Raw genomic sequence first — 18,247 nt, forward strand, 5'->3', positions numbered from 1 at the left:
TTATGTAGACAGTTCATCCCCTACTAGCCGAGGCACTTGAGGTATATAATCATAATGTGATTATATTTTGGGGCAGTCCTCACAGCTGCATTTTACCCTCACAATAACCCGGTGAGTTGGGAGAAGGGAAGCGAGAGCCTGGCCCAAGGTTATCCAATGACCTTCATGGTTGCGCAAGGATTTGGTAAGCATCCAACAAGCCAGTCAGTCCATGGCTTTCATTGCTGGGACTTCCAAGAGGTGTAGGAAGCTGCCCAGGCCATCCTGTGTGGAGAGGTGTCTTGTTTTGAACTGGAGTCTCTCAGCATAGACAAGCACTATAACTTTCAATGTCATCATAAGCTTTATTGCATTGGTTCACAGCCTTAGCAATTAACACCCAAAATACCAACATCAAAATTATAATACAACAATCACAACAACAATAAAAACTCTAATATACATTACAATTCATAAACAATCATTAAAATCACACAAAAATTGAGTTAAAGCCAACATCAAGCAATTTAGCCAGATAGTAATCAAAGTACATAGATAAATACATAGCACTATAACTTTAATACAAGGAGACTGATTGTGGTAATAATTTCCTTCAGTCATCAGCATGAGTCTCTACACAAGATACTTGATATGTGATCTTCACATGTCGGGAGACACAATGTTAGCTGGGACGCGTAGTTTTGAAAGACAGAGCTGGCAGAGATTGCTCCGGAGGGGGCTCCAGAAGGGGAGACAGTCTGGCATATCAGAGGTGGCAGAGGGCTGTGAGAGAATCTATCCCCTCCGTAGCGATCTCCGCTGGCTCTGTCATTTAAAATTATGCTTCCCGGCCAATATTGTGAAGAACACATCATGTAGAGAGACTCTTTGTTTCTCATTCTTTGTTAAAGCTGAATTGGCTTCTCTGTCCTTCTCACACCTTTCTGTCTCTTCCAGTTTCTTCTTTTTTCTTTCTTTCTCTGTGTCATGGAAGCAGCTGCCCAAAGAGAAGAGACTCCTTTCCTCATGTCCTGGCACAGGCCAAATAAAAAAAACATAAAATAGTTTGCAAGTAAAAATGAAACATGACTAGCAGCTCACTGACTAGAAGCTTTCTAGGAGAAAGCTTAAATGACCAATTTTGACTGCCCAGTAGAAAAGAGCAAGAGTCCAGGAGCACCTATAACAAAATTTGTGGTAGAGTATGAGCTTTTGTGCTCACTTCTTCAGATCTGTGACTCACGAAAGCTCATACCCTACCACAACTTTTGTTAGTCTTATAGGTGATACTGGACTCTTGGTATCTGAAAAAGTGAGCTGTGACTCACGAAAGCTTGTATCCTACCACCAATTTTGTTAGTGTAAGTGCTACTGGACTCTTGGTATCTGAAGAAGTGAGCTGTGACTCATGAAAACTCATACCCTACCACAACTTTTGTTAGTCTTCTAGGTGCTACTGGACTCTTGGTATCTGAAGAAGTGAGCTGTGACTCACGAAAGCTCATACCCTACCACCAATTTTGTTAGTCTTCTAGGTGTTACTGGACTCTTGCTCTTTTCTACTGCTACAGACAGACAAACAGGGCTACCCATCTTGATCTATCAACTGCCCAGTCAAGTGTAGGCCAACCGGAGCGCAAGTCCCTCAGCATTAAGGTCAGAGGCCTGATGAGGTTCCTTGCGTATCGTGTGGACAAGAAGCTGGAGATCAGGATGTTTCCTTAACAAGCCCCTCACGGCCCCTTATTTTCTCCTCACCATCAACTCCGCAGTAGGTGAGGGGTCAGCATGCCGCTGTGGGTGTGGAACCACATCCCTCTAAACAGGGAAGGGTGGTCGCACGGTGTCTCCGGCATGTCTCCAGCCTGCCAGCTGGGTCCTTCCATCTCCTGGCACCTGCCAGGGCCAGGGTGGCATTTTACACACTGCTTCTGGCCAGGAGCCCTTCCCTGGGGAAATGGTGCTCCCTGGGCTAACAGCTGAGCAGAAGGAGTTGCTCGTGAGCCATCTGGCCTCAAATCGAGGATGGCTTCATTGCTGCAGTGGGGCATCTCTCTCTTTGGCACTGGGGGGCCAGGTCAGGTCTGCTTGGCACTGGACTTGGCCTGCCCTACTAGCCATGCTTGGGTCACTGGCAGCAACTAAGCACCATCAGTGCACACGGTCATATGTTGTCTCTGCTGCCAAGTGCCAGTTTGGGGGGGGGGTGTATGAGAGAGGGAGAGGGGGAGATTCATGAATAAAGAGCTGCCTTTTTTTTAGTGTTACATGTATCATCAGGATTGCTCGGCAAAGAGAATGTGAGTATGAGCGCATTTCATTAGTTTCTCACACTTTATTGGCAGAAAAAGTTAGTGATAGAAACCTCTACTAAGAGAAGGGTAGAAAGGAAAATGAGAACCACTTTGTGCCAAAAGCAAGGGTGTGAAAAATGAGTCATTCAAAGGCATGCATGTTCTGTGGCAGAGAGGCATGCATGTTCTGTGGCAGAGAACCTCCCCACAATCAAGGAGCCTCTACACAGACATCTAACGTGAGGAACACGTGTCGGAAGATGCAATGTTAGCCGGGAAGGGTAGTTTAAAAAGACAGCTGGTGGGAAGGCAAAGGCCTTGCTATACACTGGAGCTGTGTGACGGGGCTGTGAAATGCCAGAAGGGAAACTTCAGCCCATTCTAACCTCTCCAGGTCTAAGCCCAGCTCTGGAAGGCAGCTCCAGCCCATTTCGATTCCTCACTGCCCTCTGGTTGCTATCCCACACAGTTTTAGGCTGGAGAGAGGAAAGTGACAGAGCCTTTGGGGAGCTGAAGATGAAATCAACAAACCCTCTGACGTGCAATCTCCACAGGCTCTATCCTTTTAATCTACACTTTGCAGCTTACATTGCATTTCCCTACACTTGACAAACACAGGCCAAAGCATCTCGTACAGAGAAATTCTGAGAAGACTGACTCAATGGAAACTGAAATAGCCACACATGGTTGAATCTGCAAGTACTCTTCTAAGGATTTTGACGCAATCGAGATGTTTTGGGGCATAACAGTCTCTTGTCTTAGAAGTGCCTAACCAAAGGAATCCTGAGTTATATCAGTCTGGAACCTCATATATTTCACTTCTGAAGCTGACTTCTCTGTCGTCTCCTAAACTGCCCTCTGGTTGAGATCTCACACAGTTCTAGACTGAGAGGTGAAACTGACAGAGCCTCCGGGGAGGCAAAGATGAAATTAACAAACCCTCTGAGGAGTGATCTCTGCCGGCTCTGTCTTTTTAAACTACGCTTCCCAGCTAATTTTGAGTCTCCTTACACTTGATGAACACGCACCGAGGCATCTTGTGTAGAGAATAACTCATCTAGCATGATGAGAACTTGCCTAAGGAAATGTGAGCATGTGTACAAGGCACTTAATTGCACTAAAGACACACATGGGGCTATCAAATAAAAGGCTGGTTTTTAAATCACGGTTGCGTATAGTAATTTACAAGCTTTAGATGTGGCAGCTCCCAAACAAGCTGTTGGAGGGCATTGGGCCTCCATAGAGAGCTTTGCACTTCAGCATATTCCAGCAGTCTAATTCTATTTGGGTGGAAAGGTGGCAGAGAAATGGTTTAAACCAGGGCTTTTTTTCTGGGGAAAGAGGTGGTAGAACTCATTGAGTGGCCCTCAGAGAAAATGGTCACATGGCTGGTGGCCCCGCCCCTGATCTCCAGACAGAGGGAAGTTGAGATTGCCCTCTGTGCTATTCCAGCAGCGCGGAGGGCAATCTCAACTCCCCTCTGTCTGGAGATCATGGGGTGGAACCACCAGCCATGTGACCATTTTCAAGAGGTTCCGGAACTCCGTTCCCCTGTGCTGCAGCTGAAAAAAAGCCCTGGTTTAAACAAATACATAAAATTTAAACAATAGTTTCCAGCCCACTAATAGTCCCAGGACAAATATTAGGCTAATTAGTCTGTAATTTCCTGGATGTCTTCTGAATTCCTTTGGAAAAATCAGTGTCACCTTTCAATTCCCTGGAAGGGAGGCCATTTTTAGTGACAACTGGCAGGTTTTTGTTCAGCGATCAAAAACGTTATATTTGAATTCTTTAAGAACCTTTGCCACCTCACCCTGAAGGCTAGTTCAATTTTCATTTGTCCATTAGTGCTAGAACTTAATTTCTCCTCATCTCTAGTTGGCTCAGTTCTTCTGACGCCCTTACTCAACATAGCAGCTCTAGCGTGAGTAAACTGCCCCATATTTTCTGAAGAGAAAGGCCTCCCAGGGCCCGTCTTTTGCTGACCATTCACCTCTTGTTCATTCAAGCCCCGTTCCCCTGGCACTTTCCTGCTTCCTCTGTGTTTAAAGCAGTTTTTATTAGGGATACGCACTGAGAAAAATCAGTTCCAGTTTTGGATCCTGGGGTTCCAAACCAACTATGCACCATTACTGTTTTTTCCAGCTGGGCATTGCCAGTTCAAATCTGATTCATTTTTGTTTTCATTATTATGAGCTTTGGCCCTACTCTTTGTAATGCGGGCTTCCAGGCTCTTTGAGGCAGCTGTTTTTGTACTGAACGGCACTCAAATGGCACAGAACACCGTCCTCCCTCTGAAGCATCGGCCCCCTGGGTTACACCACACACACATACAACAAGAGACCCTGAAGAAGGCAAGTGTTGGCAGGTGCACATGGTGAGAAACTGGTTGGCTAGGGAAGAAGGGGGGAGGGGAAGATGGCAGCATTAAAAATCAATCCCACTTCATGTTCACTTTTTTCTTTTTCTACGGTGCAAATAAATTCTTACCTTTGGTGCCACGTTTCCTTGTGCTTCCTCCCAGGGAAGTGTCTTTGGAATTGCAGTCTACAATCGAAGTCTTCCAGGGTTTTGTTTAAGTTGGATTGATTGACCAGACCATTCTTTCCCCCCCGCCCCCCGCCTCACCTTGTGGCACTTTTCCTCATAGTGATTGTCCAAGTGCCCTGGTGGGGGGAGGGGAGACCAGAGCCTGGGTAGTGCTGCAAAAACAAACTGAGATGCAGCCTAGCAGGTCTACTCAGATGTAAGTCCCATGTTAGTATCACTCTCAGGGAAATGTCTTTCAGATTGCAGCCTATGATTGAAGTCTCCCTTCCAAATTTTTCCAATGCTAATAGGTGGGGAGCGGTCTTTCCTTGCGAGGTCTTGACTGACAGGGAGAGAATTCCATTTCCTGGCTAGTGACTGGAGGGCGGGGGGGAGATGCACTCATGTACATTGTATTCATTCCCCCTTCCCTTCAATAGAGTTATTAATGTAATGGCTCTCTCCCCTTGGGATCTGATTGGTGAATGCCATTCAGGAAAGCACGATGCTACTATGCAATGTGAGCCGAGTGCCTCTCTCCTCCTATTGCTGCAAGTTTCAAACTGAAATGAAATACACAAACTTTTTGGTGGGAGGGTCTCATTACAATTTAGTTTCCTGGATTTGGCTCAGCATTCCAGAAGCTGCTTCAAAAAAACAAAACAACCATTTCCAAGTGTATTTTTATCTCTTTTTTTCCATTATGTACACTCCTAGTTCTAATCTTTTGCCTCAATCTTTTCAGCAATTTGCTCCTCATATTCTCTTTTTGCCTGCCTTATTGTCAACTTACATCTGTTTGGCTAGAATCTGTGTTCCTTGTTGGGCAAAACGCTCTTTTTATCGGAAGCCATCTTGCTTTTATGACTTCCTTGACTTTGCATATGAACCACATTTGCGCCCTCTTAAATTTGGTGGCAGTTGGGCTAACTTGTGGTATAAATTCTATTCATGTTCCAGTTACTGTGGATTTCAGTAATTTCCAGACATCCTGAAGGGATGTCTTCAAATAACCCTCTTTATCCTTCCTTTCAGCTTCTTTTTGGCAAACCCTAATTTTTGTTAATTTTCATCTTTCCAAGTCAAATGTGGCCATTCTGGACTTTGGGGGCAACCTTCACATAAAATGGCAAACTGAATAGCATCAGGATTGCTGTACCGTTAGTGCGACATGTTTCACACTTTTTGAAGTGGAACCACATTCTGAATGCACTTTTTAAAGCTCACTTCGAAACTTCTTGCAGTTTTTGAGACTCATTGTCAAAGTCACTTCCTGCTGCCACCCCCTCCCCCCCAATAGAACACAGTAATCTCAGTTGTGTTAACACTGATATAAATTGGCACACAATATTTTTTAAAATATAAAGTTTTACTAAGCAACAAGCTGTATTTTGTGGCCATTTTGCACTTTATGCATGCACAAACCCCAGTTTGCAACTAAGCATCCCAGAGAGCCAGCTCAGCTCTCCCTGTTTCTCCCCACCCCCCTCAACCCACTTGTGAGACGGTCAATAATCACTTTTGAGTCCGAATCTGCAGTTTTAAATCTTTTACTTAAGGTGGAGGGGTGCTATTGGCAAAATGAGACCCAAGGCCATCTCTGTAAAGAGGGAAAAGAGAGAAAAAGAAGGAAACGGTTTAGCGCTCTGAGGGGTGGTGTTGGCTGGAGGTAGCATCCCATGTTGAGCTGCCACTGGCGATCCATCACTCCTCCCTCTTCAGCTCCAGGAGGCAAGAGGCTCACGTCGGTGTTTCCACGACTGCAGGACAAGGAACGGTGGAGCTGCCAGGAATCCTATTTAGAAAATCAGATTTTCTGCTTCACAAATTTGACAGTCAAACAACATATAGTGCTTTATTTATTTATGCTGTTTATAGTCCTCCTTTCTCACTGAGATCAAGGCACAGATTACGCAGGGTAAATACAATCCATGGCTGGGACATTTAATAAGCAATACAATAGGGTAAAGACTGCAGAAATTTAAAAACAAGCACGACTCTGACACAGAGCTGGAAACAACGCTGAAAACAAAACTTAAGCAAATTGGCTCGATACATTACTTGATCTGGAACTATCTAGTAGGAGCATACTTTGAGCAACATACAATACAAAGTACTGTAGCCTGTAGTCCCAGTCCTAGTCCAGTGCAACTCTTGGAACCAGTTCTTTGCAGCACAGTCCTCTTTGCTTATGCTATTTATAGTCTGCCTTTCTCACTAAGAGTCAAGGCAGATTGCACAGGGAAGGACAATACAATCCAACGACCGGGACATTCAATAACCCATGGAATTGCGTAAGGATTGCAGAAATTTTAAAACGAGCAGAAATCTGATGCAGAGATAAAACCATGCTGAAAATAAATTATAAACAAGCTGACATGACAATATTACACTATGTGGAACAACCCAGCAGGAGCATACGTACAGCAATGTACAGTACGCATAGTATAGTCTACAGCCCCTGTCCCATTCCAGTGTACCTCTCTGAAGCGTTTCCTTACAGCATCTTCCAGCACTATTACCTCCTGACCAATGATAAGGTTCTATCTAATTGTCACTTCTTTGGAAAGATGGTTGAGCAGGTGGTAGGAACACAGTTCCAGAAATAACTGAAAGACTTTTTCACCATTTTAGTCAGGCTTTGGGCCTGATGTGAGGACAGAGACAATGTTACCTGCTACGGTGGGTGGTTGTCATTTACTAATGACTGGGGGGGGGGGGCTTGTTCTAGATTTGTCCTTAGCACAATAGAACATGCCACCTTGTAGCAGCATGTGGAAAGAAGGTGGGCATTTAAGGACTGTGCTTCCGCACGTTTGTCTTTTCTGTCACATCGGATGCAATTTCTACTAGGGAGGTGACGTCGTCTGTGAGGTAGTCGTGTGATTCCTCATCTGTCTGTTCTTTCCCTCTTTAAGGCAGCACCTTTTGGTAGGTTAGCTCTTTAAAGCAATTTATTAAACCGACCAGTAACTCTTAATTGATTGGTTTTTCACTTTTGCTGTGGAAAATTTTGTGATATGAGCTTATATATCATTTTCTGGTGGTTGTGGATCATCGTTATATTTCATTTTATGATGTTTTATAGTACTGTTTATTTTCTAAATGGTGGATTGTAAGCTGGGTTGGCCTCTCTGAAACAGACAGGCTAAAACTGTTACAGATTTTCCCGTTGCTACATGGAAGCCTGTCATGTCTGCGTGCCATTCATCCATGCCATTCATGTGTTCTCTGATCTCTGTGTTGACCTGATCTGTTCACTGTATTGATATTCTGTAGGCTTTCAGGCCATGCTCATATAATGTAGCCACATAATCATACCATCCTTGGCCTGCCTGAAAAAGAAAGTACTCATGCTGATTTCTCAGAGAAAGTAACCAGCCTGTTATCTCCAAAAGTGTGCTTGTTGATGTATTGTCGAAGGCTTTCACGGCCGGAGAACGATGGTTGTTGTGGGTTTTCCGGGCTGTATTGCCATGGTGTTGGCATTGTAGTTCCTGACGTTTCGCCAGCAGCTGTGGCTGGCATCTTCAGAGGTGTAGCACCAAAAGACAGAGATCTCTCAGTGTCACAGTGTGGAAAAGATGTTGGCAGGTCGTTTATATCTACTCAGGAGGGCTGGGGTTGAGCTGAGTCATCCTGTAAGAGTTTCCCAGGGTGTGGAATGCTAATGGCGGGAGGCTTCACTGTATCCTGAGGAGGTTCTTTTGCATATGGATTGGGGCTTGATGTGCTAATCTTCTCTGCAGGGCTATTTTCGGGTGTAGAGTGTTTTGTTAGCCTGGTGTTTTTCAGAACTGGAAACCATGCTCTGTTCATTCTTAAGGTTTCATCTTTCCTGTTGAAGTTTTGCTTATGCTTGTGAATTTCAATGGCTTCCCTGTGCAGTCTGACAAAGTATCATCTCAACAACATCCACCTGAACATACAATTCACAATGGAGAAAGAAATTGAGGGAAAACTCCCATTCCTGGATACCTTGGTCATCCGCAAAGCAAACTTTCAGTTAGGTCACAAGGTCTACAGGAAACCAACTCACACTGATCGGTACTTACACAAAAACTCCAATCACCATCCCCGACAGAAAAGAGGCATAATGAAAACACTAGTGGATCGTGCAAGACGGATATGTGAGCCGCACTTTCTCAATGAGGAAATTAATCATCTAAACCACGCACTTCAGGCAAATGGCTACTCCAGAAATGAAATCCGAAGAGCAATCAAACCCAGGATGAATCAAACAACCAAGGAAAAACAGTCTCCTACAGGAAAAGTGTTTTTGCCATATATCAAAGGAATTACTGATCAGATGGGAAAGCTTATGAAAAAGCATAACCTTCAAGCAGTATTCAGACCCACCCAAAAAATACAACAGATGCTACGATCAGCAAAAGACAGTAGAGACCCCCTCACCTCTGCAGGAGTATACCATATACCCTGCAGCTGTGGACAAGTGTACATCGGGACCACAAAGCATATCATCCAGACAAGAATAAAAGAACATGAAAGACTCTGCAGACTTGGACAACCGGAAAAATCAGCAGTGGCTGAACATAGCCTAACTCAAACAGGGCACAGTATCTTATTCCAGGACACCAAAATACTGGACAACACTTCCAACTACTTTGTCAGACTGCACAGGGAAGCCATTGAAATTCACAAGCATAAGCAAAACTTCAACAGGAAAGAAGAAACCTTAAGAATGAACAGAGCATGGTTTCCAGTTCTGAAAAACACCAGGCTAACAAAACATTCTATCCCCGACAATAGCCCTGCAGAGAAGATTAGCACATCAAGCCCCAATCCATATGCAAAAGAACCTCCTCAGGATACAGTGAAGCCTCCCGCCATTAGCATTCCACACCCTGGGAAACTCTTACAGGATGACTCAGCTCAACCCCAGCCCTCCTGAGTAGATATAAATGACCTGCCAACATCTTTTCCACACTGTGACACTGAGAGATCTCTGTCTTTTGGTGCTACACCTCTGAAGATGCCAGCCACAGCTGCTGGCAAAACGTCAGGAACTACAATGCCAAGACCACGGCAATACAGCCCAGAAAACCCACAACAACCATTGTGCTTGTTGACCTTGAAGCTGTACTGTAACTCTTCACAGGGGAAAGAGGGAGTTTTGATTCACTGTAATCTTCTACCTTTCTCTGCCCAGACTAAGCTATTGTGTTCTCATGGAACTTTTTAGGATTTTCACACCTAAATGCTAATCGCTCAAGGGGAGGGGGGAATTGTACTCCATATATCAATAGTGCATATGCTTGTATAACCATTCCTGCCAACTTACCCATCTATGGATGTACCCATGAACTTAATGAATCTCTGAATAAAGACCTTTTCAACCAATGCACTGGAGTACTTGCTGTGAGGGGTTTGGGGATCCATCTGCCATGGACTACTGTCCCCAGAACTGACAAAGCCATTGGTGCAGTGCCTAAACCAGAGATAGTCAGAGATAAGCCAGAGTGGCTCAGGTACCCCCCGGCAGCCCTTTGACATGCCACCTGTGGCTGTTCTGAGTCCTATTCCATGATGTGGCACTACTCCATGTTTCCAGAAAATGGGCAAATCCCTTGCCCAGTGCAGTTTGTGGTTCCCACCAAGAGACATCTACCACCAGAGGAGCAGGTAAAATGTGAACCTCCCTGAGGTGCAGTCTTCATGCCAGGGGAGAAAGCAAATGTGGCTTTTTTGGCTGACGGTAATTATAAATGTGGGTCTCCAAGAGGCAGCAACTTTTAACAGCAACCTCTAGGCAGGGCAACTCCCTGGTCTTGGTGGCTTGCCTCTAGAAGAGCAGTCCATTTCCCACCTCTTGCATGTCTGTCTTGAAAGTGGGCCCGGAGAGCTTTTTCTTATAATGAGGCAAACCTGGTATTTGTTTCCTCTCTGAGATCCAAAGTGGATGCCAGAATCCCTTGGATCTTGGAACTGGAACCAAAACCTGGGGAGAGCCACAACATCCTGTCCTCTGGATAGTCCTTCCTTTCCTCTGCATGTTACCCAAAACTGCCTCAAGCAAGTCTCTGGAGAGGCAGCATATAGATTTTCAAAATAAGGAATGAAGTCACACAAATCCTAAGGGAGGTTGATATTGTTTCTGTTCACACAGCCACATCATTTACTCATAGATCCAGAGGAGTTAGTCTGTAGTTGCAAAATAGTAAAAAGTCCAGTAGCACCTTTAAGACTAACCAACTTTATTGTAGCACAAGCTTTTGAGAACTACAGCTCTTTTCGTCAGATGCATCATTTACTCAGCAGATTCAGAACAGCAAAAGGAACACGAGGTACGTCTGATTTGGGCTGCTTACATAATCCTGCCTTTATCCATGAGTAGCATTTCTGAAGGAGCTACAGCCAGGTTTCCTGGATAACAGTAACTGCATCTGATATGAATGTTTCACTTTTTGTTTTGTGATTTTTTCCTCCTATATCATTTAAATATATTAAGCACTGTTGATATATAGAGAAAGCCTCATGTCAGCGTCACCCTTTGTCCCTGAAGGCGCTCTTCATTCATTGGTACTTGTTTACTCTGTTTCCTTATTAGATTACCAACCTTTACTGACACTTCCTTTTGTTTGACTGTGTCATGGAATGAGATCTTGTGAAGGTGTGCTGACATCTGAGCGAAAGAGAACATTTGATGGAGGAAAGGAATTGCAGCCTAGGATAAGCATGGGGTGGTATGCAAGTACCTAGCCTCTTTATATGAAATCGTCCTCAGGACCAGATGAATTGCATCCCAGGATACTAAAGGAAGTTGCTGAGGTCATTGTGGAGCCTCTATCTGTCATCTTTGAGAATACTTGGAGAACAGGTGATGCCCCAGAAGGTTGGAGGCAGGTGCCCTCAAGAAGGGGGAAAAGGAGGGTCCAGCTAACTACCAACCCATCAGCTTGACATCTTTACCTGGAAAGGTTTTGGAACAAATCATCAAACAAGCAGTACTTGAGCATTTACAAAATACAGCTGTGATTACTAAGAGCCAGCACAGGTGCCTCAAGAACAAGTCATGTCAGACTAACCTTATTTCCTTTTTTGAGAGGATCAGGGGAATGCTACGGGCATAGTATATCTTGATTTCAGCAAGGTTTTTGATAAGGTTCCACGTGATATTCTTGTTGACAAGTTGGTAAAATGTGATTTGGATCCTCTTATTGTTAGGTGGATTTCTAACTGGTTGACAGATCACACCCAAAAGACTGCTTGTAAATGGATCCTCATCCTCTTGGAGAGGAGTGATAAGTGGAGTGCCTCCACAGGATCTGTCCTGGATCCTGTGTTGCTTAACATCTTTAAAAATAACTTGGATGAAGGAATGGAGGGGATGCTCATTAAATCTGCAGATGATACTAAATTGGGAGGAGTTGCAAATACAGTTGAAGACCGAATCAAGATTCAGGGTGCTCTTGACAGGCTAGAAATCTGGGCTAAAACTAACAAATGAATTTCAACGAAGATAAATGTAAGTTCTGCATTTAGGGAGGATGAATTAAAGGCATAATCAGGGCTTTTTTTCAGCGGGAACGTGGGGGAACAGAGTTCCGGAACCTCTTGAAAATGGGCACATGGCTGGTGGCCCCGCCCCTGATCTCCAGACAGAGGGGAGTTGAGATTGCTCTTCGTGCCACCGAGTGGCGCGTAGGGCAATCTAAACCTCCCTCTGTCTGGAAATCGGGGGCGGGGCCACCAGCCATGTGCCCATTTTCTCCAAGGGCAATCCACTGAGTTCCACCACCTCTTTTCCCAGAAAAAAAGCTCTGGGCATAATTATAGGATGGGGAAGACTTGTCTTGGCACTGGTAGATGTGAAAAGAGTATAGGGATCTTAGTAGGTCATACACTGAACGTGAGTCAGCAGTGTGATGCAATAGCTGAAAGGGCAAATGTGACTTTTAGCTGTATCAATAGAAAGATAGTGTCCAGGTCATGCAAAGTGATGGTATTGCTTTAGTGGGCTCTGGTTAGACCTCATTTGGAGTACCATGTTCAGTTTTGGGCACTGCAGTTTAAGAAGGATGTTGACAAGCTGGAATGTGTCCAAAGGAGGGCAACAAAGATGGTGAGGGGTCTGGAAACCAAGTCCTGTGAGGGAAGATTGAAAGAGCTGGGTATGTTTAGCCTAGAGAGGAAGTGACTGTCCAAATCCTGGTCTGGATCAGACCACCGGGTACCAATTATTTTTTAAAAAACTGGGCTGGAGTTCCAGAAATGGAATGAACGGCATGAAAAACGTTGTGGTTGTTAGTTGCTGGTTTCTAAATGGCACCTATGGCAGCTGCAACCATTACCAATCACAACTGTGGGAATATATGTGTGTTGCAAGGTCTGACATTCAGTCATTATGGGGGTAATGGGTTTACCTGCCATGCTATTGTTTAGATTGACCTGGAAGAGGACCCGGCACACAGCCAATAGCCTGGAAGCCCAGGAAACTGAAGGGTGTTTGTAAACTGTTATTGGTCAATAGGTCAGGTGATTTTCTTTCAAGGTCAAGAAGAAAGAGGAAGACTCTCCATTCTACTTACTTATCACTTTGTCTGTACTCGTGGTCAGCAGAATGTAGCTCCTAGGTTTTATTGTTTTGTAGCAGTCCTGTGTGCCTTTTTTCCTTTAGAAGTAAATGATTTTAAAAAGCAAACTGATGTTTTCACTCTCTAGTGATTCAAGATCCATTGTGCCTCTGATTTTAAGCTATTTTAACCGTTTTTCCCAACCTTAGCAGTCAGGTTGCCTTTGGAAATCTTGGATTCTTTGATCTGAGATAAAATAATTACTTCTGCTTGTGATTCTTAAAAACCTGTTAAGAGGAAAAATGAACAGCTGTTTGCAGACATTCAGTGCCACGGCAGCATCTGCCTTCCAGCTGCTTCTGCTGAGGACCAACATGCAGAAACAGGCTTTGCGTTCGCAGAGAGTTCCGCTTATTCCTTGCCCCATTTGCTGGGGCCTCTCCAACCATGGACTGGATTTTAGAAAAAGAAATAAGGTGGTTAAAAGTAAGGGCTGCAGCTGTGTTAAGTGCTTGTGGCAGAAGAAGGAAACAAGATGGTAGTGGTAGGGGAGAGAAATAAAATTAGTTAGGGGAGAAATAAAGTTAGTAAATCCACTCTCTCCCCAGCTAGGGTTCCCAGTTGTCCTCCCCAGCTATGGCTCCCGGGGGAGTTACTCCGTTACCCACCAATCACTGGTGATCAGCAAGAGGTGGCAGGCTCCCCAGAGATCACCGGCCACTGGCAGGCACCCTGGGAACACATGAGGCCCACGCTCCCATAGACCGCAACGACATCACTTCTGGAAATGACATTGTCACGCTGGCTGTGGGAATGCATCCGTGCTTCATTTGGGGTCAATTTTGCCCCCAATTCTTAAAGTAGAAGGCATGAGGTTAGTGCCAAGTTACTCCTCCCACCTCCTGCCCAGTAGGGTATAGGGACCCGGAAACCTCCTCCCCAGCGTGCATTATGTGGCAAATAAAGATGTGTAGAATCGACCTGCAGGAAAGAGATGGTGCCCACTGGCTTCATTGCAGCTCTCTCACATTGACCAGGGCTTCAGAATCCTGCTGAGGAAGCATGCTTTGAGTCATGAGAGCTTCTACCATAATGCTTTTGTTAGAGGTGCTGCTCCTGTTCCATATAGAAGGTGTACATGTGTAGGCTTCTGGAATCCAGTTTCACGTGCACACCAAAACAGGGTTTGGAGCAGCACATTTCATATACCACTATATTCAGGGGACGCTGCCTGGGTCCTGCTCCAAAGCCCAGTTCTTGTGCTGTTCCAAAGTGGGAGGCCCCCAAGACAAATGCACAAGCTGCACTCCCAAACAATGTTTAGATCACCCCAAGTTACACAGCTAGGCACTCCAGAGATTGTCCCCTGCAAGAAAACCTGGACTGGTGCTCGATCCAAACACTAATTCTGGTACAAAGAGCTTCTATCTGGACTGCCTAATTCAATCCTGGGTTGTATCAAAGGGGCCATTGCATCAAAATCGCAGGAGGTCATAGCCCCTCTCTATACTGCCTTGGTCAGGCCACACCTGGAGTACTGTGTGCAGTTCTGGAGGCCTCACTTCAAAAAGGATGTGGCCAAAATCGAGAGGGTGCAGAGGAGAGCGACGAGGATGATCAGGGGTCTGGAGACTGAGCCCTACGAGGAAAGGCTGAGGGCCTTGGGAATGTTTAGTTTGGAGAAGAGGAGGTTGGGGGGGGACATGATTGCTCTCTTTAAATATTTGAAAGGCTGTCATTTGGAGGAGGGCGAAGCTGTTCCAGTTGGCAGCAGAGGGTAGGACCCGAAGCAATGGGCTTAAATTACATGCACAAAGGTACAGGCTGGATATTAGGAAAAACTTTTTCACCGTCAGAGTAGTTCAAAGGTGGAATCAGCTGCCTTGGGAGGTGGTGAGCTCCCCTTCACTGGCAGTTTTCAAGAAGAGGCCGGATGAATATTTGTCAGGGATGCTTTAGGCTGATCCTGCACTGGGCAGGGGGTTGGACTAGATGGTCTGTATGGCCCCTTCCAACTCTATGATTCTATGATTCTACTAACCTCAAGAGGCTTGACAGCAGACATGGATGAGTCGCATTCTTAATTTTTTTTATTTTAATGTTGAGGAAGAAAAAAATCAGGATTTTCGTAAATAAATATTTGAATAAAATGATTTTTATTTATCTCATTTATCTCCCCAATGGAGACCCAAAACTTCTTACATCACTCCCTCCTCCATTTTATCCTCACAACAACCCTGTGAGGTAGGATAGTGTGTGTGACTGGCCCAAGGTCACCCAGTGAGCTTTCATGGGTGAGTAGAGATTTGAAGCTGGGTCTCCCAGATCCTGTTTCCATGCTCTAACCACTACATCACATTGGCTCCTAATAATATATTAAAAATTAGACATTGGGTTAGCAACATGGTGAATGCAATACATTGTGATCTCAGTTGGGAAGATCCATAGGTCAAGTGTTTCTGTGCAGACTTTTGAGTGCAGCTAAAATAAATAATAATAACATTCTGTTAATATGCTGCCCTTCCAAACAACTTAATGCCCACTCAGAGCAGTTTACAAACTGGGTTATTGTTATCCCGTGAGGGGGGTGGGAATGAGAGAGCTCTGAAGGAGTTGTGACTAACCCAAGGTCACCCAACTGGCTTCAAGCGCAGGAGTGGAGAATCAAATCTGGCTCTCCGGATTAGAGTCCTGCCGCTTAACCACTACACCAAACTGGCCCTCTCCAATGTGGCTTCCTCCTTGCAGAGGGTGAGAGAGTGGGGCAGGGAGCAGCTCTCTGGCAGGAAAAGTGTCCCATTTGGGAGAGTTTGAACCTTCTGAAAGAGCTAAGAGGTCTTTGGGACAGGGAGGAGCTGTGTGTATCTGCTCACCTTTGGTGAGATTATATAATAATAATAATAATAATAATATTTGATGTATATACTGCCCTTCAGGACAACTTAACACCCACTCAGAATGGTTTAAAAGTGTTATTATTATCCCCACAACAATCACCCTGTGAGGTGGGTCAGGCTGACAGGGCTCCAAGAAGCTGAGACTGACCCAAGGTCACCCAGATGGCTTCAAAACTGGCTCTCTAGATTAAAGTCCTGCCGCTCTTAACCACTACACCAAACTGGCTGTAGACACTAAACTGCTGTGATAATCAGCATACATAGCATTCCATGGACAAAGAAACAAGAACCCAGTTGGTGTGTGCCATTGCATTTTTAAAATGATTCTGAAACAGATACTGAAAGGGTGTTTTACATCCATCAGAAGAGGTACAGCTGTGTGCAACTGTACATATGGCTTTAAAGGGGTATTCAACAGATTCATGGAGGATAGGTCTATCAGCTACTAGCCATGGTGACTAAAAGGAACCACCATATTCAGAGGCAGTCAGCCTCTACAAACCAAGGCCAGTGTCAGGTGTTTAGCATGACCTGACAGACTCAGTGACACTTTGTTGTTAGGATTGTATCGTAGTGCTTTATGCTGAGGCTTTAATTGCGGAGGCTATTCTTTGGCTGTAAAAGTTACTCACGTCTTCCAGATCCGTGATGTGAAACTGTTTGTTCCTACTGTTATCTGTATACTCCTCTGAACTGCACGAGGGCCCTCTCTCCTTGGTCTGGGAAGAGGCACAGACACCACGACCTTGAAAATCCCATACATCAGTTCTGCTATTTTCCCACTTAGATGCTTTCCCACTGAGCTTAGCTGACCGTTAGGCTGGGGAGGGGGAATTCTAGAATTTGCCCACGCTTTGGAAGCCTATATATGTTTGGTGCTTGCATGTGAACGTCATTCCTGGCAAAGATGGGGTAAGCTCATGATACTAGCAGTTTTTCAATAAAATTCTTTTACTGCCTGCAGTAAATCTTTTGAGAGTTGCTTGGCAGATCCTTACAGCCAGGAGGCAACACTGGGGGAAGGTCTTGGCCACTATGCTCTGTTGTTGGCTAGTATAACTGGTTGACGGCTGTGTGAGAGAGAACGCGGGACTAGATGGACCCCTGGTCTGTAGGGTTGCCAGATGGCCCTCCCAAAAATACTGGACAGGGAGCCCTGGAACTTACTGTCCATTTATATTTTGCTCGCATGCTCCCTGGCCCAGAATGATGACATCACTGAAAAGTGACATCATGGCTGGTGTGTAGGTGGCCCAGGGGGCAGCATCCCAGGCATGCGGCGAGGAGGCCCAGTGTGCCAACTGGACACACAATCTATCCGGTATTTTAATCGACAGTCTGAGAAAAAACTGGACTGTCCAAGGGAAAACCGGATACCTGGCAACCCTTCTGGTCTGATCCAGCAGGGCTCTTCTTACCTTCTTTTGTGGCACATCTGGTACCTGCTTGGATTTTGCCAAGGTGAGCTGTGTGCCTGCCTTTCTCCCTGATGGGGACCCCAAATGACTTATATTGTTCATCTCTCTTCTGTTTTATCCTCACAACATCCCTGTGAGGTAAGTTAGACTGAGAGTGTGCGACTGGCCTGAGGTCACCCAGCAAGAATTGGGCTTTAGATCAGGAAGCGGCATCACTCCACATGGAGGGCAGAGTCCCTTGAATGTGGGGGTGTATGGTATATGATAATCTATGCCTAATTGGGGGGCACAGAGGACGTGGAGCCATTCTGAATCCTTATTCACATCTCTTCCCAATATAACCTTCTTGGTAGGAGCCCAAATAGAAGCTCTTTGCACCAGAACCAGTGTTTGGATCAGGTCCAGTGCATGTCTCCTTCTAGGGGACAGACGCTGGAAGGTGAGGCTGTGTAATTTGAAGTGATCCAAGATTGTTTTGGGGTACAGCTTTCCCTCCTTTCTGCCTGTACATTTGTCCTGGGGGGGGGCACCCTACTCTGCAGCAGTTAGCACAAGAACTGGGCTTTGGAGCAGGACCCAGCATAGGTCCACTTGGA

The sequence above is a fragment of the Eublepharis macularius genome, chromosome 18 (assembly GCF_028583425.1).
Source record: "Eublepharis macularius isolate TG4126 chromosome 18, MPM_Emac_v1.0, whole genome shotgun sequence".
NCBI lineage: Eukaryota > Metazoa > Chordata > Lepidosauria > Squamata > Eublepharidae > Eublepharis > Eublepharis macularius.